The sequence below is a fragment of the Alosa alosa genome, chromosome 17 (genome assembly GCF_017589495.1).
Source record: "Alosa alosa isolate M-15738 ecotype Scorff River chromosome 17, AALO_Geno_1.1, whole genome shotgun sequence".
Classification (NCBI taxonomy): Eukaryota; Metazoa; Chordata; class Actinopteri; order Clupeiformes; family Clupeidae; genus Alosa; species Alosa alosa.
In genome coordinates this window covers 11,350,437-11,373,868 of record NC_063205.1, presented here as the reverse complement: position 1 = coordinate 11,373,868, position 23,432 = coordinate 11,350,437, and the positions used below count along the sequence as shown (strand labels likewise).

Sequence of the window (23,432 nt, the reverse complement as noted above, 5' to 3'; positions counted from 1 at the left end):
TAATAAATAATGCCATTACAGCCATAATTCCTCTCAATACGTCTCTTTCTGCACCATATGTGTGGCCGCACGGGCCCCCCGAGAGCCTATGGGCAAAGCGACGAGCTATGCTATGCGTGTGACGAGGCCAGAGGTGGAAAAAGTACGAAAATATTGTACTCAAGTAAAAGTACCAATACCTTGATGAAATATTATTCAAGTACAAGTTAAAATACCGATCTGAAAATGTACTGAAGTAAAAGTAAAAAGTAGTTCATTTAAAATGTACTTTAAGTAAAAGTTACTTAGTTACTTTTTTTTTGGGGGGGCGCAAAACGTCGACATGTGAATACATTGAGCCAATCATGTGGTGTGTTGTAAAATACATTGAGCCAATCAAGTGGTGTGCTGTGAAGACATCGTGCCAATCATCTGTTGTGATCTCGCTGCTGGAGCAAGATTAGTGTCGTGAAGGCTTACGCACACGCATTTCTGCCGAAATAGATGCACGATAAGTGCCCAAAAAGTGTTGCAATATGGCCGCCGAGTGGAGGTACTTGCCTGATAAGGACGTTGAGAAATGGAGATCTATGTGAAAAATCACCGGAGTTCTCCTTTAAGTTGTGTGGTAGCACGGGCCCCCGAGAGCCTATGGGCAAAGCGACGAGCTATGCTATGCGTGTGACGAGGCACACACTCATGTTCTGTACCACGGGCTAAATTAACAGGCTAATGAAGCACACTCACTGATGTGCTCTAAACTGGAGGGATTATGCACTGGAGTCTATATAGGGAGCCGCAAACTAAATATGCCTTTGATGTTGACACACTGCACCACAGTGTGGACACTGTGGAAATAAAGTTGTTCTGTCGCATGTATTCCTGAGTTTATGGTCCCAGTGAAATCTAATCCGTTTGAGTTGAAGGAAGCCATTATGAGAACTTAAGTCTACTTGACTTGACTGGCTGACTGGCTACTGACTGGCATCCTGCAGTAACGTGAGAGCGTAGTAATTTAAAACTTAATTAAACCTAAATGAAGTAAACTGCAGAATAAAACGAGAGCTATAAATTCAATAATGGATAGCAATAGTTATACTCTTCTCTGCTTTACGTTCACTTGAGCTTTTATTATGTCTTTGGTCAAAGGAAGAGCTTTCTTAAAGCATGCTTTAATCAATAGCTCAGACTCTAAGACTATTTATGAATAGGAAAGCTTGCCAAAACAAGTCCTCCATCTGTTGTTTTTTCCTGGTAATGTCAAGTAGACACATAATAGAATGCATCCTCATAACTCCCAGACTATTATTAACCCAGACTATTATTTTTCTTCTGAAGGCTATCGTACCATGAAATGAAAAGCAAAGGCAAAAAAATGCTAAAACGAATGGCTTCATTTATCAAAATCTCTGCCTTTGTAACCACGAGAAACATTGAGGGCAGTTCGCTAAAATAAAATGTATTGGATTAGAATCAGAGACTGCACCTTTAATGAAACAAAACAAACTTGTTATCTGCAATCCATTGGGATAATTTTGAACACAAACACAGTGAGGAATAGGAATGAAAATTAGTCAAGCACAGCGCAGCTATGTGCATGTTACAGGCCATATGGGCAGCAAGAGATGGCAAGGAGACGCTGCTCCTAATTAGCATGCATGCTCAGCAGAGCTAACATATATTTGATTAATTCAGGTCCTCGTGATGCACTCGCTCTGTGTGTGTTTGTGTGTGTGTGTGTGTGTGCGCGTGTGTGTGTGTCTATGCATGTGTGTGTATGCAGAGTTTTTTTTTTTTTAAGATAACTGCTCCTCTCCAGGGCAAAACAATTAGGTTACATAAGCCATTCTGAAAGGAACCTCCATATCCCCTCTGCCATAGACCTACAGCCCACCGAGAAGCAGGCAGGCTGAAACCCTTTCATTATCACACGCCGAGAACAAGCCCAAGTGAGCCAGCCCTTTCACATGTAGATGTTTAAACTCCAATCTGTGTGTATGTATGTACTGTATGTATGTGGTGAAGTGGTGCAGGATTTGAAATAGTTAATAAAGAATGAGAGAGAGAAAAAGAGAGGGAAAGACAGACAGAGAGAGGGAGAGTTTGCAAAGCCAAGGTGATGCCGTCGCCAAGTGACTTTTTTTTTTTTTTGCACTCAGCACCTCCTGCCACCTGCCCATCTCCATCCTTCAGCTCACACACTCTTCCCACACAGACACAGACACACAGACACACACATATACACACACTCTTGCTGCCTTCATGGAGGTTTGGCATGGTTGGCCTCCAGCGCACACATAATTTGAATTTCAAACGCCATCATCAGCGAAAAGGTTGTGGCTGACTAAGAGGTTGACTAGTGCGGAACGACGTTGCTGTAATCTGTTTTGCGGCCACACCACCTCAGGGATATTTGCTCATATGCGCATGATGTGCGGCCGCCAGGCAGGCAGGCAGTCAGACGGAGGGCCAGTCGGCGAGTGTGTGCTTGCGGGATTTGGAGGGAGTTTGTCTCTTTGGTGTTTCTTTCATTCACTTGGCAACCAAGGGACAAAGAAGTGTGGTGAGAGCAAACAAGGCTAAAACGAATACATGTCTCGGAAGAGCCGACGAGAGGGAGGACCTGTTGTTGAGCGTCAAACGCATCAGCCTGATCAGAGGAACCCTAAGTAGAGAGAGAGAGAGAGAGAGAGAGAGAGAGAGAGAGAGAGATCACAGACAGCTCCAGACTTCAGATCACAGATCTGGGCCAGATGTGGCTTGAATCTGGTATGCCAGTCTCAGCACGGTGCCAAGGAATTATAATTCTGTCTCGTACAGAATCAGACACACTCTCCTACCTCCCGCTTCCCAAGAGAGCTTTGACAGGCAGACAAGCACAACAAACAGCCCTTTGTACATAGAGAAGGAGGGGGACGCCGGTGCAGCTCAGATGTCTTCTTAATTTTCAATTTTTATTTAGTACAAAGGTGCAAAACATCGACTAACGTTTCGATGTAGTCACATCTTCATCAGAGTCCTTGTGACTACATCGAAACGTTAGTCGTATGTTTTGCACCTTGTACTAAATAAATTGAAAATTAAGAAGACATCTGAGCTGCACCGGCGTCCCTCCTTCTCTCTGAAATATCTGTCCTGGCCTGGTTGCACCGGATTGTTTGACAGAAGCGCGGAGAACCCTCCTTTGCCAGCCCTTTGTACATATCATAAACAGCACTTGAGTTATGTCCCCCCCTCCCTCCCCTACTGCCTTTGGCATGCACAGAATTGCAATATGCTAGCTTGCTAAATGAGCCAGACCCATGGTGTTCTTAAAATGAAGTCCAGTCCTGCCATGTGCAAAGCCAAAATCACATAGCTCCCAGACCCTCAAACAACCTACGGGATAAACTCTCACATGGCTTGTACTATAATACTACATACTGTAGAGACAGTTAGTGTTGTTAATATGAGTGAGAAGTCTATATGTCGACACGATTGCTTTGAGGTAAGGTGCCTTGTTTACCCTTCGTGTCCTCATTAGTGTATAATTAAGCATTAAGGAGAAGCCATTGGTGTTTTGATAAGATTGAGTAGTTTGACAGTGTTCTTAAAATGATTGGCATCTACGTATAATGCTGCACATCTGCCATCTTACTGTAAATTAATTTACATTTTCTGATCAGAACCACAAAGAAATAACCACCTCCATCTTTATCGTGGGCATATTTTAGTGTCACCTACTCTGAGGCTCCTGTGTTACCCTTGGGGAAGATAGAGCATTCTTTACCCTATGTCTCTGTAATGTATGGAGCCCTTGCATAATTGCAGGCTTAAATCCCACCACAGGACATATTGGTCAGCCAGGAGGGATTAAATGGGCATTGTTCTAGTGGGTGTGTGTATGTGTATGTGTCTGTGTGTGTGTGTGCGTGTGTGAGAGAGAGAGAGAGAGAGAGAGAGAGAGAGAGAGAGAGAGAGAGAGAGAGAGATAGAAAGACAGAGAGAGGCAAGGGGGGGAGCAAAGATCTACCCAGAGAACAGAGATACTGTATATAGTACATGGACCTATGGTCATGATTTTAATATAAAAACAAAAAGGTACTTCAGGTTTCGGAAACGGTACATCAGGTTTTGAAATGTTTTGTGCCATCTTTGCACTCTCATAGAACCTTGTTTCCCTCTAGCTGTCTATATTTTGTGTGTGCTCAAAAAACGTCGGTGTTTATCAACATTCCAGGTTTTATGCATGAGAAACAAACATTCTTGGGCTGAGCCACATACTATTTCAGCCAATCAACACATTCTTTCGGGAGCATGGAAGAGAGGGGTTTTAGTGTGATTGACAGTTGAAATTACATTTGCCCGAACTAAAAACTGAGCCTTTAACAATTAGGAATTGTAAAAATGCCTCCAGCAGCACGGTCATGGTTTAGCCATTCTGACCTCTCTGTTACGTTATTTTGGGGTAGGTGAGTCACTAGCCAGGCTGTTCCCGGGACTTAAGGTCAGCTGGCTTTTTTTTCTTTTTGAGAGGTGCACAACAAATAAAGAAATGAATAAATAAGGAGTAGGGAAGGGCCTGGAGGGAGACATAAATGGCAGGAGGGAGGGAGGGTTGGACGAAACAAAGACACAGGACGGCAGAGAACAAAGCGGTATCTAAGCAGCCACATTGTGGAGGAAGCGGGTCCGTGAGCGAGCGGTCAGCTTGTGTTTCACGGCCCCCGTGCCGGACACGGTTGTGGTTTTGTGAGGCTGTATCCGATGCTCTTCTCCGACCCGACACCCCAATTCGCCTCCAAATACACACACACACACACACACATGCATACGCACTCATACACGCACGCACACGCATAGACACACACACACACACACACACACACACACACACACACATGCATACGCACTCATACACGCACGCACACGCATAGACACACACACACACACACACACACACACACACATACGCATACACGTATACACACACACTGCTTACTACCTACAGCTGTCTAGAAGAAAGAAAGAAGAAAAAAAGGCTCCATCGATTCCCTGTTCTGTCGCTCCGCTGCCACTGCCTTCCGCTGAAGCGTCACCTGGAGCTTAGTGCTGATCAGGTGTGCGGTGGAGGGAATGAGGTAAATATGAGATGCGTCGGGCTCCCTCTCTCTCTCTCTCTCTCTCTTTCTGTCTGTCTCTCCCGCTCTCACCCGGGGAAAAAGAGGAACCTTGTCACAAAACCGTAATCCTAACCTGACACACAGCTAATTTGTTTCTCCATCAATTTCTACATCAGAGATCATTACTTCAAAAGATAAGTTAGAAAGAAAAAGTAAAAAGAGGAACAGCAGGGTTATTCTAGCATATTTGACACTCTTCTTGATCTTTGTGGCCTTGGAAGAATAAGTTCACTCTGTTCAGAAGGTTGAACAACAGAGGTATTTCATATTCCAAACAGAGAGAGAAAGTGTGTGTGTGTGTGTGAGAGAGAGGGGGATTGAGGAAAAGGGAGAAAGCTTGCATCACATATCTGTCCATTCACAAACAAGACATTTCACAAAGCCCCAACAGGGACTGTCTGGTGATATTCATGTGTGTATATGCGTGTGGCCGTAATATGACCCGTCACGGAATGCACGACAAAAGAATGCGGTGGCACAAAAGGGTTGGCACACCATTGTGGAGGCTTACTCCACACCTCGCCGCCTCCACCTCCGCCTCCTTCTCCGCCTTGTCTCTCCATTCCACACCACCTCATGCCACCAAGCTTTTTTCCGTCGGCCCATCATCTCGCCCATCTCAGGTCGAGCCATCACTCTTTCGGCGTCGGAGGGGCGACGCGTGGCGCGCCTGCTTGAGCACAGACAGTAGGGCGTCTAGGAGCGACGGAACCAGAGAAGAGAGGGAGAGAAAAGCGAGAGAGAGGGAGAGGTTTTCCGTTTCCCCGTCTGACCAACTCCCCCTGACAAGATCACCCCCACCCCCACCCCCACCACCCTCACCCCCACCACCCTAACCCTTACCCCCACCACCCCCACCACCCTCACCCTCACCCCCACCACCCTCACCCCCACCACCCTAACCCTTACCCCCACCACCCTCACCCCCACCACCCTAACCCTTACCCCCACCACCCCCACCCCCACCACCCTCACCCCCACCACCCTCACCCCTCACCCCCACCACCCTCACCACCCTCACCCCACCACCCTCACCACCCCTCCCCCCACCACCTCACCCTCACCCCCACCACCCCACCACCCTCACCCCCACCACCCTCACCACCCTCACCCCCACCCTCTGGTTACACGCGCCCGCTTCTTTATTGAAGGGCTTTTCATCTCCGGCGATAATGAAATAGGACACAAGGGCAGCCAACACAGGACTACAGGCCTGAGATGCTCTGAGAAAGAGAGAGAGAGAGAGACAGACAGACAGACAAAGTGGGAGAGAGAGAGAGAGAGAGAGAGAGAGAGATAGATAAAGTGGGAGAGAGAGAAGGGGGGGGGTAGAGAGTTAGATACAATGAGATAAAGTAAGAGACTAAAAAAGAGACCATCTGATCAGAGGAGGCATAGAGGACCGGAGACAAAAGACAGCACCAACAAGGGAAAGTGAGATAACAAAGCAAAGGATAGACAGAAGAAAGAGAGAAGTGTGTGTGTGTGTGTGTGTGTGTGAGAGAGAGACAGAGAGAGAGACCAAGATAAAGGAAACAAGGTTAAGATGGATGGGTCGGTCAAGAAAGGGAAAGAGTCAGTCAGAAAGGAGTGAGAGAGAAAAAGTCAGACAGTCAGGCAGACAGACAGGCAGGCAGGCAGGCAGACAGACAGACAGGCAGGCAGGCAGAACGAGAGAGTGAGCAGGAGAGGAGCGTGGAGAGATGGCAGATATACAGGCGCCCGTGGCAGCGGGCAGCTGAAGGCGAGCAGCGACGTCCACACACATTTGTGTTGCGAAGGAGGCACGTGAGGAGAGCATGCCAGCAGCACACAGCGAATCTACTTTAACCAAAGGTCAAATCACACAAGATCTTTCCCCCATTCCAAGTTGGGAACGGTCATTGTCAACCACTCAAATAAGGCCCTGTCAGCGGACCTTGCCTTTGCATGAATATGTACACATGTACAGCTGTCATGAGCTATTTTACTAATATTTGACTGTATATCATGTCTGATAGGCATTTTATACATGTCTTTTCTGCACATCGGATCCACATTTTTGTATTTGTATGTGTGTCTATGCACGCATCTCAAAAATATATATTATAATTCTTACATTTTTTCCTATTAAAAAGGACGCATAGACACAGACAGTGCATGTTCCGGAAACATAATAACGAGGGACATTTTAGCCATCCTTTAAGAAGATAAATATTGTGAATACAAAAATAAACAAATAAATATCTAAAATTCCACCCACACGTTACACTTGAGAGGGAAAAAGACTTGGCTGTTTATAGTGCGTCCGCATGGCCAACAACGACAACACTTAGCAAAACAATTACTCCATTCAATGAGCCATACTCAGTGTGATACCATTCCAGATAGATAGGAAGCGGGAGAGCAGGCACTATACCAGGTAATTGCCACTCACATCAGGACCGTATTTCCCAATAACATGCATTTTTCCCCTATGTCCATCATAGGAACACAGCACAGAGAGAGAGAGAGAGAGAGAGAGAGAGAGAGAGAGAGAGAGAGAGAGAGATTTATTCAAAACGTTATGCTCGTGATCATTCAACAACAATTGTAGCACAGAGATGCCCCTTGGGAAGTTCGGGGAGTTCTTTCTGTACACAGGTTTTTTTTTTTTTTTGGGCTATTTGTGTGTGAGTGTGAGGTGAGGTGAGCCTCTCATGAAAGAAAAGAATGAGGGAAAAAAAAGATAAATGGAAGGCTATTTTTAGAAAACTGGGGGTGGAGGGGGGGAATCCTGAATGCCACATCTTGTTATGCATGGCTGAGGGGCTTTTGGTGCGTCACACAAGCCTTTCGGGCAGAAAGGGTGCATGGTGACGTAGCGCAAAAAGGGGGAGATGGAAATGGGGGTGGGGCTTGGGGTGTGGCACGTTCAATTCCATGTGCTGCATCAGCCATGCATGAAAAGGCTGATTTAATTATGCCACACAGCACATATCTATTCTTTCCCCCCCAAAGACACACACACACACACACACACACATAACAACACACACACACACAGATACACACACACACGGAGACACACACACAGACAAACAACCCCCTTCCCACTGCTTGTTTTCGTGTTGTAGCCATTACAGTAGCTTCAGCCCTGTCCGTGGGCTGCCATACTGTTCAGGATTTCAGAGGCAGGTAATCGGAAGCCTTTTGTTTGCCTGGTCGGGCTGCACAGCCAAACAACCACATGCACCCCTCCTGTCTGTCTGTACAGATTACTGCGCAGTGCTGTGGTTTGGATTGGTGAGGGAGCTGAGACAACAGGGTGACATCATCACTACACTGCATGATCAGGGTGTCCGTCCAACCCTGGTGTCAGTGTGGTGATATTAATCGCGATAGCACATAAAGCTCCCAGGCTCTGCTGCTGAAATGAATGGCTTTGAGGCATGTGCTCAATGGTTCAATCAAGGTGGTAGACAAAACACCTCTTTGAGGGGCAGTTTTTTGACCTCCATGTCATGCTAGGCCTACGAAAGGAGCTTTAGCAAGCCTCTCTTTATGACAGGGCAATTATATGCCTTTGTGTCATATGCAAGGTGTATTGTATGAATATTACTCCACCTCATTAAAGCATATAAATATATCATGATGGATTAAATATCTAGCAAATGCATGTTTTTTTTTTTTAATTAAAAAATACTGTCCATGTTCAGTACATTTTGTACAGCAATCAAAATGTGCCTCTCCCACTGCCCACCTCCCCCTCCCATCCCCATACAGGGATTTGTCGGCCGGCCAATGATTGCTTACACTTTATTTAACTAGACAGACAGAGGTTTTACCCGGCATCGTCGTCTGTCTGTTTACAAATCGAGCTTGGCTTGTGAACTACATATCAATAGGTTGCCCCAAATGTAGCAACATCAACGATTTTATTCATGATCATTGGCATACTAGGGTGAGGTATTGTTGGTGTTGTCAATTCCTAAAAAGGCTTGTGGCACTTGATGGATCAATTTTTGTAGTTTTTTTTTCAGAGATGCATTGTTATGTGATTTTGTTTTAAATGCACACAATGCTGGTGACTGAACCTGGTCTGATGTTATATGTGTGTTTAATGAGAGGGAGTTCAGGAGCGTTGTCGGGTAATCCTGCTCGTTGAAGCTGGGGCAAACGAACGTGGGTGCCCTAGATTGATTTCCTGAACCCATGGGCTAAAACCACAGCAGCCTGTCTGTACAGAGTCTGATTGAGACATTAACACGGATTAGGCGAGGAGGCGCTTGCGCACGCATGCAGACACACATTCCCACCAGTCAGGAAAACTAGCTAACGTGCACACACATACACACATATGGTGTACTCAATACATCTTCAATACAGTTTGCATTACAGAATATAATTATATCTCTCTCTATCTCCCTCACACACACACATACACACACACACACACACACACTTGCACACAGTTGTGGATAATTTTTCATCTTCATTAGCTCCTGCAGGAATTCAACTCGAAAACATTAACACAATGGAGAAAAATCATTCATGTGTTCCGTTTCAGTGTCAATTTGCAATTGAAATTAGCTTTGCCGGTTAGGTATTGTTCTAAATATGCATCAGTTGACAAGTCAGCTCAAGCAAGCCGTAGAGAAATTGGCTCATTCAGCACCTGTTTACAACCCAGAGGTAAATAAAAAATAATGCCCTGCATTTTATACATACACTATGCTTATACTTACTATGTACACAGACAAATAGACAAAACTACCATTAGCTTAGGGTATACAATGATTTGCCAATTACTTGGGTCATTGATAAACAGTTTTGGGATCATCTCCCATTTATTGTAAAAGATAAATACTGCTGCCATTTCAAGCAGTCATACAGGCTATTATATTGTTCTGCGGTGTGGGCCAGAAACCCTGCAAAAATGTGAGAAAAGCCTTCACACCACGATGTCACTGACTATATCGCCGAAAGACACCAGACAGCTTTTTATCAGTGCCACCTGTGCTGTACTGTTGCCATTTACGAGACTGTGTGCCTAGGTAGCTGGTTTACTAGTTTTAGACCAAAGCAGACGGACTGCTGTTATATAACTGACTCATATATTGAATATTATGATTATTTGTTGAAGTTGTCTGGGTCTGTTGGCATGTGTCATCTATTAACAATATTATCTATTGACAATATTTCCACTCCTTGTAGTGTATACAGTAGATGTGTCTGTTTGTGTGTGTATACACACTCACAGTGTGTGTGTGTTTATGTGTGTGAGTGAGTGTCTTAAATGCACGATGGTAGAGGAAAAATGAGTTGCTATGGATTAAGGGTGTCAGCTAAGCTGATAAATACTTTAATGCAAAGAGGAATGATCCTGGCGACGTTCTTTGGTCGGGTCATCGCGGGTCTCTCAGCAAACAAGAATGTGAAAAACACACCCCATAATTCCCCTCTCCCTGACCTTGAGGCAGGCCCTCGTGTGATCTTGTCCACCAAAAGGAAGGCTTGAGAGAGATGTCCCTTTGAGAGGTTCTTGGAAGGCCTTTAGCAGCTGATCATGAAAACATCCATAAGGGACTGTATTTTTTCCCTTTACCTTGGCTCTGAACAAGATTACATTGTCGAGTCACGCAGAGGTATTTGGTGCACTCTAAGGCATGTAAAGTGCTCTGCTAATGGTTGAATCCTGAGCTACACTGTGAGAAAAAAAAATCCTCTTGAAAGCTATCCTGAGATGAAGCATGAATCTAGGCAAATTTGACACCTGATTCTGCATGTTTGCTGGCCAGCTTACAGTAACATAATAAACAAATTCAGTTCTTCTGGTAGGCAATATTTGTATGCGTGTTCCCAGCAAACACAGTAAATCTGTCCTATTTCCCTGCCTTTCTTTGCTGGATGAGATCATGCATCTTACAGTATGTCTCTAGTAATGATGAAACAGGTGCACACATACATACAATCTGGACCAGTGCCTACAGTATATGGCTTGTGCTACCACACCAGTAGTGATGTAGAGACAAAACAAGCACCACCCTCATACACAAACTCTTCTTAAACGCCTTATTTTTCCAATGTATTGCAGGTACATAGAGATCTCGAGTAGTCCAACAGTCACTTAGTAGTAGTAATTAGCTCTAACTAAATTTATTTTTACAGTCACGGCCTGTATTAAGTTTTTGCATGTACGTCATAATATAACATCACCGTTTGTTTACAACTGGAGTGGTCGGGTTGCATAGTTACAATAGTTAGAAATAGCTTCAAAATGTTAATATTAAATATTGACCGAGAGATGCCGGCCACTTGTTAAACAGTTGGTTTTTACAATAGAAAGCAAAAAAGGCGAAAGATCGTTTTCCATTAGATCCTCACGGTTGTGGAGGCTGGTGATAATTAGCATCTGTGAAGTGTTTTATTCTCAAGAAAGCCTATGGTGTAGCCTACCCTCTACGGAAACATAGGCTGAATACATGTCATACATCTACAGTCATCCAAAAATGAATGGCCAGAGATGAATTGCCAGAGAGCTATTAAGGAAAAAAGTTAAAAGAAAAAAAGTGTTATGGTTATTGCAAGTATTCTGTTACATTTCATCTAGTCTATTAATAATATTGGTATGTTTTCATATTAGGCTATATGACTTAAACTGTAAATTCTAATGTAAGTGTAATGTTTATTACAACAACAAAAGCATTTGCCAAGAACTATAATCATAATCTAGGGTGATTGCTGGAATGGAGTTGCATGGAAATGAACAATGTATTATTGTCAACAGTGGCTGGCAGAGTTGGCATATAAAATGTGTTGGCATGTGGCAGCTTGATACGCATACTTCACATTACTCTCGTGCTGCATGGGTGGGCACAGCAACCTGGTTACCAGATATAGCGTCCAGCCTACTGACAGCATGCAGGGCAAATGCAGTGTAACCTTTGCATGGACGTGACACGTGTGAGGGCGAGCAGCTTCTCTGGTGGCCAGACATCACCAGTGTTTCCTCTGGACCTGTAGCAGTAAAGCCTCATATAATCTGCTTTGTGCCACTACACACAGACCTCATATTAATACTGAACATGCTCTTGTGGGAAAAAATAATAAGTTATGGGGGTGGTGGTAAAGGGATGGAATGTGTGTATGTATATGTGTGTATGTGTGTGTGTGTGTGTGTGTGTATGTGTGTGTGTGTGTGGGGAGAGGGGTGTTATGCCGCTTTTCCAAACGCAGCCATCTCGTCTTAATATAGATTAGGTGGCGCAGCTGGCCATCGCGCCCCGCCACTTGTCCCTCTCGTGTGACGGCCTGCCTGCCAGAGCCGGAGGAACGCCTTGGCAGATGAAGCGCCCGCGCATCACACCGCTCCGCCATCGCCCGCCTTTCCGCCCGCCCCCGCTATCTGGCCCGGCCATCAGCATCACATTCACTGACAAGTGCATTGGGCAGGAAGGAGCGTTTCTTATCTCCCGTTTGTAGCGCCCGTGCAGTGCACAGCCATAGAAAAAAAGAGAACAACAACAACACTAAATTCTCACCGCGACACATACAAGCTGGCAAACACCAACTTCAGCGTGTGAGCTGATGCTGTACGATGCCTTAGCGATGCTGGCAATGAAACAGCTAGGAGGTGTCTCTGTGCTGTCTGGCATTACCTGTCTTTTATAGCGACACTGTCGACAGCTCAGGAAATAGGACAGGATGAGATGTTAATTCGAGATGGAGGGAGGGAGGGAGGGATGGAGAGAGGGAGGGATGGGGGGTAATTAAGTAAATAGAGCAGGCATCAGAGCACTGAGGCGTGAGAGAACAGAGAAAGCACAAAGAAGCAGACCCAAGACAGCCCTGGCAGAGCCAAAAAACGAGAGGAGACGGAGGGAGGAAGGGGCCTAGAGCCACCTAGTGGCCACTGGAGGAAACAACAATGGTGTCTTTGGCGTCATGAAAAAACACGAAACCTACTTACTCACTCTAGGGGAAAGCAATGTGCTTAAATCAATACTAATGTCTTCCTGGGCTCTTCAACTAAATAATACTGAGAGAATGGCCTTTCACAAAGACCAAATCAGCGGAAGGCATGGTCAATCAATTAGGTGCGTTAAAAAAACCAACAGATGTGGTTTGGATGAATGTAATCTAATTAGGCCATGTCTCTGAATTAGCTACTTCATTGGCAATAGCCGAACCTGCATGCATCTCTGACTGGTAAAGATATCTGGTCACAGGTCTTCGTTCAGCTCCTGACAGCAGACAGAAAATAGCAACATGTGGGATGGATTGAGCCCCTGTCTCCTTCCCCTCTGGGGGCTACATGGTGTCCTGCAGCATTGTTATATTATGCAAACATATATATATATAGTATGTATGCATACGTACAGTATGTATGTGCAGTATGTATGTATGTATGTATGTATGTATGTATGTATGTATGTATGTATGTATGTATGTATCTATACATCTCAGCATTTTGCTTAGCTGGGACCTTAGATGGCCTTAGCTACAGACTCGGATCATTATTTTGATTATGGGCTGTCGGACGGGTAGAGTTCAGGATGGTGGTGGTGGTGGTGGGGGGGTACTGAGGATAATCGATGATTATGTAACCGTCTGGCGGGGGGGTTCAAATCCATCACCCAGTTTAGAGGGGAAAGGTCAAGATGAGGAAAATTAAAAATGCAGAGGTTGTGGAGTTTCATTGTTACGCAGAGAGCTTTGACAATTGTACAGCAATGTTTCACCTCTGTGTGTGCAAGCCTGCCTGCAGTCTGTGCTTGTTTGCTCATCTCCATGTATGTATATACGTGTGTGTGTGTGTGTGTGTGTGAGAGAGAGTGTGTGTGTAATGTTCCTGTGATGGACCCCAAAGCCTCAGGGTCAAAATGCCTTGTCTGGGCATCCTTTTGCGCATGTCGGGGTTCCTTCATCACACTGACATGTCTATGTGTGTGTGTGTGTGCTTGCTGGGGTGGGTGAAAGTGGGGCAAAGGCAGGCAGAGGCTTCCACGCTCGCACACAGAGCCAAAGGAGGAGGAGGAGGGTGACAAATAGAGCAGAACACAGCAAGAGCCTGATAGACAGAGAGAGAGAGAGAGAGAGAGAGAGAGAAAGAAAGAGAGAGGAGGTGAGGAAGAGAGAAGAGAAACATCCTTGTAAATGCCTACATGGGGAGGGGGAAAATAGACAGAAAGGGTGTGAGAGAGAGAGAGAGAAAGAAAGAGATAAAAAACGAGGGAAGATAGAAAGAGGAGAGAAAAGGTGAGAAAGAAGTAAAGTGTGAAAGGAATGAGGGGAGAGGCGAGTGAAGAGTCTTGGAAATGAGCTAGCAGTTCACAAGTCCTTGTGAGATCTTTCTTTCATCATAGAGAGTAATGGTTTGAGGCGGTATCATGGCCCTCTTACTGTTGGCACTGATTTCTTGGTCTTGCCACACTTATTTGTTTTTTTCATTTGCTGTTAAAATACCCCACCCAGGTATATTGAGGTAATATATTTCAAATATGATTTTACATTGCAAACCACATTACATTTTATGCAATCTCCTCCTCCCTCAATTATGAAAATGTTCAATAGACCTTTGCAAGAATTGTTTGTAGAATGAGGTATTTGTATTGACAACCTTTTTTTAAAAAAACAAAACAAAAAAACAGCTGTCAATATGAATGTGTGATATGAGAAACAATCTAACACCAGTGGGACTGCTCCCCGAGCGCCGTTGTTGTTGCAGGCAGCTCACTGCGCCGGGATTAGTGTGTGCTTCACCTCACTGTGTGTTCACTGTGTGCTGTGTGTTTCACTAATTCACGGATTGGGATAAATGCAGAGACCAAATTTCCCTCACAGGATCAAAAGAGTATATATACTTACTTATACTTATACTTATACCAGATCCTAACTATGGAGCTTTAGCGATATAATCCGTTTTTAAAATAAAGTTCCCTTGGCCTTTGGAATTAAAATAGCCCCACATCATCACATACCCTTCACAATACCTAGAGATTGGCATGGTTTTATTTCTGTTCGGTTTGATTTGCATTGAGAGATGATCTTATGGAAAGTAACCCATACCAATCGTGAGATATGGTGAAGGGTATGTGATGAAGTGGGGCTATTTTAATTCCAAAGGCCAAGGGAACTTTATCAGGATGCATAGTATCCTGGATCCATGAAATACCTGGCCTTTAAAAATAAAAATCTGCCCGCCTCTATGGGAATTTAACATAGGGGTATGTATACTTATGGCCCCTGTATTTTAAGAATATTTATTTATTTACAATACATTATTCATTCACAAAGAAAATTGGTGTCCTTAGGTTAGATTTTTCCTCATTTTTTTTAATAAAGGCATTAAGATCAATTTCCAAAAGATAATTTTTATTCCTCTTTTTAGTCAACTTTAGTATGTGTATGTACAGCGTATGTAAACTTATGAGCAACTTATGAGAACTCTAATTACATTGTTTTCAACTGGAATCAGTGAATCAGTGCAGCACAATGCTACGCAACAGCAGAACTTTTGAGCAGAACTTTTGTAGGACGCTTGCGTTGCTCTGCTGTTTTGAATGAGAAATATGATGCTATAGAAGGGCATAATGGATTCAGTGTGGACAGAGAATTCAGTGCTACACAACAGTCGCTCGCTCGGATGCAGTTAGGATAGCCTCTATGTCTATATTTTTCCACACGCTAAGAACACAATCAAACTTGCATAGGTCTGTGTTTATGTTGAAATAAGATGTGGCGAGGCGACTACTGTGAGTCATTGTCACTGACTACAAAGCAGTTCAGGGCCTCTCTCCTTGAGAGGGTTATCAGCAGGATGGATGTCTCTCACTGAGACTATCACTAGGCAGATGAGGGCTGCCGAAACCCTGAGGCCGGAGGTTACTTAACCAGAGTGGCCCGGAACTGATGCAGGCACCAGCCCCTAGCCTTGCCTGCCTTTGTGATCATTTTCCATGGCCTTTATATGAGAGAGAGAGAGAGAGAGAGAGAGAGAGAGAGAGAGAAGGGGGTTGCAGCTAATGCCAGAGTTAGCACTAAGCGTACTCCATTAGCTTGCTACACAAGTGCTGCAGTCATTGTGGTCATTTCCATGGTCTTTCAAAGACAGAGGGTGAGAGAGAGGGAGCGCGAGAGAGATAGAAAGAGAGAGATACAGATAGACAGAGAGAGAAAGGGAGAAAGAGAGAAGGGGTTGCAGCTAATGCAAGATTTAACGCTATCACTAAGTGTGGTCTCAATTAGCCTGCTACGCAAGTGCTCCTCGTGTCCGTCCTTTTCTCCACACTCGCTGACCCGAGAGAGGGGGAGCAGAAAGCGCAGCCATGCTGCCGGTGAGTCACTCTTCATTGGCCGTGGGCCCAAGCGCGTCACAAAGGAGCACTGGGCCCGCGCCTGTGTGTCAAGATAAAGGAGGATGAAGTATGGGTTACGTACAGATTGAGCTTGTATGCTCGGAGGGAGGATGCATGCTTTGAAAACGGATGTGTGCAGTGTGTTTATGTGATGTGGAAGGGGGGGCTGTGTTTTGTGTGTAGGTGTGTGTGTGTGTGTGAGAGAGAGAGAGAGAGAGAGAGAGAGAGAGAGAGAGAGAGAGAGATAGAGAGAAAGAGTCTAACATTCTGTGGTACATCGTGGCACTTAAATGTATGACTTACACATGTACTACTCTTTTTTCAGATTGTCATTCGTTATTTTCTGTCATACTACACACACACACACACACACACACACACACACACACACACACACACACACACACACAGAGGCACATATGTTTGCCTACTGTATGTGTGTGTGCATCTATCTATGTACGTGCATACAATATGTGTGCATGAATGTGGACTTCCACATTAGAGATAACCAGTAAGCTTCAGATGCTTTTGGTGGGTTTTCAGACAAGGATTAAGTCCAAACTGCAATTTAAATGTGGATCTTGTGCTGTAAAGAGAATTTAGTCTCGGGCTAAACCTAATCCCTCACAAAGAAAGCAGGGTGATGGTACATATTGTGACTGCAGGGCAAATCCTCCATTGACTGAAAAATCACTCATTCATCCCCAGGAATGAAAAGAAAACTATGTTAAAGTATAGCTCAGTGCTCAGACAGAAGACACTGCATGGCTGAATGATGGTGGTGGTGGTTGGGGGGTGGGGGGTGGGCTATATTCATAATAAAAAACAAATCTTAAGATAACTAGTAGCTTGGCAGAGCATGATTCATATACCCTGTTTAAACCAGAGGCCTAAGCGTACATGGGGGAAAACACACTCTGTCAAACAAGAGACTAAGACCTGTACAGAAAACAAGGGATCTATTTGGATGGCAAAACAACACCTGCATGTGCAAGAGATAGAGAGAGGAAGGGGGCAAAGAGAGAGAAAGAGAGAGATAGAGAGAAAGAGAGAGAGAGAGAGAGAGAGTGAGGCCATGGGTATATGGAAAGATTAGGGAAAGTGGAGAGAAAGAAAGCGAGAGGAAGAGGAAGAGGAAGAGAAGAAGAAGGGAAGGTTAGTCGGACCCCCTTTCTCTCTCTCGCTCCTGGGTGGATTTGGCCGTGGTGGCAGGGCCGCCTGCATATGCTGCGCTGGATTACACTGATCCAACTTAATGCCTGAGGCGACTCAATCATTCACAACTACAGAGAGCGCCGCTGCTGCTGCTGCCACTGCTGCTGGTGCTGGAGGAGGAGGCTGGCTGATCCAGCAGCAGCATCAGCACCAGCACCACCACCTCCATCAGCAGCAGCAGCAGCATCAGCACCACCATCACCACCTCCATCAGCAGCAGCAGCATCAGCACCACCATCACCACCTCCATCAGCAGCAGCAGCAGCCTCTTGGTGCCATCTGCCACCCCAACGCTGTCTGCCCACCCAGATTAACTTCGAGGAAGATACTAAGAACAAGGCAACTGGGGTGGTAGGGTAGGGGAAGGGAGCAGGGGATTTATGGGTGTTGTAGTTTTCTAAAAGCTATAGATGGAACTTGCTGAGGGGTTGACCGAGGGGCAAGTACACCCCACAGTGAGTGCAGTGTCACTAATTCTGGTGATTCAGTGTCACATGTGGACTGGACCAGCCAGGCTGCCATCAAGCAATTCATTAAGAGAGTTAAGACTTGATTGAGTGGGAGAGTGAATACACACAGCCTAGCACGCCGCACTGTTAAGATCAGTGAGATCTGTTCAAAAGCTCAGCTTTACCCTGAGATGATGTGGAGATCACAAGCTACGCGCAGGTGCCTACAATCAGTGACTGATTGCTGGGGGATGAACGATAATGCGTCACTATGAAACCCGTAAGGCAGGGAAGACTTGTATCATCAGAACCCTCCCCTCCACACATACACACATACACAGGTGTTTTATCTTCTTAAAAGCATGCTCTATTCTACAGTATGAACACTGAGGTGGGCCATGCATGCCTAACTGTACATTTGATATACACTGAGATAAGTACTGCTCTGATTCTTGATGCTTCATTACTTCGTTAGAGATCATTTTGGATTAGTGGCTATGTGTGTGTGTGTGTGTGTGCATGTATTTATGGACGTGTGTGTTTGTGTGTCTGTGTTTGGCAGGCTGTGATTTGAATCTTCACACACACACACACACACAGTCAAACTTTCATTTAGTGTAGGAGTATGGTCTGCATTGATGGGCTGTTACTATTCTTAGACAGATACAAACCCCCCAAAGAGCTCCATCGACTGCATCACCCACAATCAATGTAAACATCAAGCTCTTTGGTGTGTTCCAATCCACACACTATTGTGATGACATAGAAATCGGAGAGGCCACAAGAGACAGGAGTGTGACATGACCAACAGAGGGCGCAACTGAGCAACCTTTCCAGAAGTTGGACACAGTCAACTTGAGGAAGGGTAGTGTGTGAAAATGATGAGTTAAGGAAGTGCATCAATCAAGTCATGACTGATAGAGCTGTATGTTGCATATTAGGCCAACTACTTCGCCCTTCTCTGTTGGGGATTTGTATGGGAGATCGATGATTTGATCCTTTCAAGATACATACAAAGGGAAGAAGAAAGGGCACTATACAGAAACTTGCTTAGACAAGGCTGCATCCACAGAATATTTCATTTACGTGATTTCACTTGGAGAGATAACATTATTTTAAATGTACAGAAAATATACTGTAGAACAGTGGTTCTTAAACTTTTTGTCTGGCGACCCCACAAAAAACATGGACCAAGTCTCACGACCCCCTTCTCTTTAACCAGTGGAATTTGGTTTTGAAATGTTGTGAGATGGGCATTGGAGTCAGAAAATGTGGCAGCCTTTGACTAAAACCCTTTAGAAAAATGTCTTTAATCATTAATGCAAATAATTTCGCGACCCCTCCAATATTTTTGACGACCCCCAGTTTAAGAACCACTGTGGAAAGACGGGATCGAATGGCATGTGTGAGTCAGCGCTGTGCTATTGTATGACCTGACTGAAAACGCAGAGACTTCGCTACCCTTAAGAGAAGCCAAAAGCTGAGGACACTGCTCTGACTCCTTTAGTTACAGTATAGTCATATCTTTATTTTCATTATTTTTTAATTATTGTGTTGCTGCTCTTCTCAGAGTAGAGTATAACAAGCCATGATATTTATTTGTCATTTAAATTAATTTAGAAAAACTTGGCTTATATACGGGGATTGCTGAGCAAACTTTTTTTTTTATAATCGATTTCTTTTCACTTTCCCTAATTTTTCTCTATATCCACCTCTCTCCATCTTTCTTCTTAACTGTGACTCTCTCTCTCTCTCTCTCTCTCTCTCTCCCACACAGACCCCGTTAACAGAGGAACAGAGCAGAATCGCTGCCATCTGACCACGAGGACATCTCTCTTCCACGTCAGGAGCGCCATATCCCAGCGCCACCCTTTCAAGAAATCCACAACAACAAACAAACAAAAAAAACAAACAAACACAAAAACAAAAAAAATACTGTGCCTTCAATCAACCCCAGCAGTGCTACACTGTTCTGACCTGCACCTACAAAATCCCACAGATGGAGAAGACAACTAAAAATGCACCACCTTGCCCTATGGACGAACTACAGATGTTTGTGGATGGCAGAGGTTCAAGCTCGCCCCTCTCTACGGACTAAAACACAAGGGCATGTCTTATGTGAAGTTCTGTTTCTTTTAACCCCCTGTGTTGAGAAACGTTGAATATTAATACAATGTGCTAGTGATTTGCTTCATATTGGAAGAAATCCCTATCTGTGCAATATCAGTTGATATATTTCTGTGTGAAGCCGTAATGTGGAAGTAGACTTTTTCTGGATGAGTTTTTCGGCTCAGTCTGTTTATTTTTTTAAATACTGTCCTCCTGATCTCTATTTTTCTAAAAAAAGATGAATATAGAGTAAATATAAATATAAATACATATATATAAGATGATATTCTTTACCGGTGGAGTGGGCATGTGTCCCTAAGCACAAGGGAGGCCAGCCATTTGGTTTTTAGACAGTGGACTTTTAGACTTAAAAAAGAGCCTCCCTCTATTTAAGGGCCAAAGCCATAGCCTGCAACTGTACTCGTCAGGTTTTGTTTGGTAAGGAGCACACAAAGATACCCATTATGACCTGCTGAAAAGACTGTGTGTGTGTATGTGTGTGTGTTTGTGCGCGCGCGTGCGACTGTGTGTGTCCTCGCTTACTCCGAAGATCTTACAGTCAAACAAAAGTAAGATGGAGGTGTTGGTGTGTTTATTGTGTGAAGTTTTGGTTTCCTACATCAGATGAATTGATTTTACTGACGTAGCTAGCCATTCTCCACCTAATTGTGGCCTGTTCTTGCTGAACCTCGAGTTCTTTTGTACTCCCCTCTGCATATCAATACATTACTTGGTGTGTGAACACATATGAGCATGTGTTTGCTGGGTGGGTTATGTTGGTAATCAAGACCTTCTTTAACGGCAATTTTGTGACTATGTGGAACCTGTATCCTTTAAGCTGCTACCTTGTACTGTGTTGTCTGGATATATCCAGCGTTATTCCTGAAAATGTATTATCCTTGAACAATCAACTCATTCAATACCTCGCATATAATGTTATATTAACAATTTAGAGGTAACTTGTTATTTGTACTGTATTTTGTCATTGGTTGATATGATGTTAGCTTAAGTCACTAAATATCCCTGTGCCCCTTCCCCAAACCCTAAACAGGATTCGATTTATTTATTTGCAGTGCAATACTATACTATTCTGTTAAGTACTGTTGAATAAAGCTGACAGATTCAGGGTAGATTTTGCTAGATGCTAAATGTAATTCAGCACAATGTCATACAATGTATTCAGTTACAAATTATCAGGGTTTAGCCATTTCATGAATTTGCTAATTCATTTGGCACAAAGTACTGACAACCCATGTCACTCACTAACAAGTGTGAAGGGGAGTGTAGTATCATATGTGTCTATGTGTAAATTCAGATTCTCAGAGAGTCTTAGATTTGTTTTATTTTTCAGGGTTAGACCATACCTGTCAACATTTAGCCAGGTTTATACCGGATCTGTGTTTGCATATTTAATACGTTTCATACACGTGTTTCAACACTGCATTTCGGTTGTTGCTTTTACCTTACCATTACCTTACGCATGCCAGTTATGTATCCACCAGCTGCCTGCCTGCAGCCTACTTCTAAAACTCCAAAGCTGCTTGCTGTCAGATTTGGTTCCGAAGGAACAAGTTCAGTGTATCAACAACACTCAATAACAGTTTATGTGATGTGTTAATCAATTAAATTCCCAACAATTTCACAACAGCTAGTTCTGGAGTAGGCCATTCAACTAGCCCGCTTGCTTACGATGAGATTCAGGCTGCAAAGTTGGCACCCGCTTCCTTATTTGGGTTTTGGGTTGCCAGGTTTTAGCCTATGACAAAACAGTTGAAATTGAAACTAAGTGATCGTGTATGTGTAGGGTGTATTTCATACACAACCTGGCAACCTGAATGGATCAATGATTTTAAAATGAAGTTTGATGGCCATGCAAATTACGGGAGTTTTCGGGGAGAAATAACAAAACAGGAGGGTGCTGGGAGATGACCTTGAAATACGGGAGAAACCCGGGAAAAATGGGAGTGTTGACAGGTATGGGTTAGATTCACTGCCAGAAATGGTAGAATCATGGAACCAATTTATAAGTGCATTCTCCAGCAGAGGGCAAATCATCATAAGGAAAATGTAATAAATATGTTATTATTCATTGCACTTATGTTCATTTTAATCTGAATTCCACACAAATACCATGTTACAGTGAGGACAGTCTGCTATGGACTCACTCATAGATTAAATCAGAGCACTTACTTTAGGTCTAAGAGTTTCTCCTCCACAGCACAATATCTTCAGTCATAGTGTATTTGCTTCATGATGCCTGTGAACACATACAACATACGACTATACATTTGTTTTTATTGAAGTTGAGTTATAAACCTGAGATCTGAACAGATCTGAAAGTATCTGAACAGCAAAGCTGAGTATTCAGAACACAGGCTGTTTCAATGTCCAATGACACTGACAATAACAAAAATGTTCATAAAAAAAATAAATAAAAAAAAGCACTTAATCTAGGTCCTACAAAAGGACATACAGTGAAGCTGTTGTTTTTTGAAACCACATTATTACATGCACACAATATCACATATTATTGCAGAGGTCCCAACCATCCCACCTCAGTTAACTGGTTATTGGACTCTTCCTCAAACCAGTCTGTTTTTTGTGTTGTTCCATTATCCTCCCATGCATCCTACTTTCCTTAATGACTGTCCACCTCATGCTCACCCCCAAAATGAAGCTGCCAAATCGGTTTTGAAGCCAAATTTTATGATGTTCTCTCTATCTATATGTCTGCTGAAGTGTTTTTACATGTAAAACCTCATCCCTTTAAATGTTACATTGTGTTTTTAAAGAAGAGAAAATATCAATCCTGTTTGTTAAATTGTTGATAGCTCCAGAGATTCATGACAGTTATAAAAAAATAAAATGATTATAACATTTTGTGTTTATGAATACTATATTGGGCTACATTGCATGCAGACTACTGAAGACATGCAAGATGCAAAGCTGAGGCAAACCAGTAGAGGGCGACACAGTACATGCAATAACAGAATTTGTCCAGAGAATATCTAATCTATCTTTTTTTAATAAATACAAATTGTATTAATAAACTGGTCTGACACACTGTCGGCCAAGAGTTAGCTCGATGTTCGTATTCAAGTTTAAAATGGAATATAACTGCTTATTTGTTGCATTTGTTATCTAACAGCTTTAAGATCATTTATGGTTTTTTAGCTATTTCCTTCCTTTCCTTCTCTTCA

General features: G+C 43.7%; 1 protein-coding gene across 1 annotated transcript in view; it reads left to right on the top strand.

Moving 5' to 3' along the window:
• Positions 1-21,689, top strand: part of LOC125310906 (potassium voltage-gated channel subfamily A member 1) — a 36,129-nt gene extending 14,440 nt beyond the window's left edge. Inside the window, exon 2 of the mRNA XM_048268697.1 lies at positions 19,901-21,689. The gene's annotated coding sequence lies outside the window, so the exon portion shown is untranslated. The remainder of the gene's footprint in view (positions 1-19,900) is intronic.
• The last annotated feature ends 1,743 nt before the right edge of the window (positions 21,690-23,432 follow it).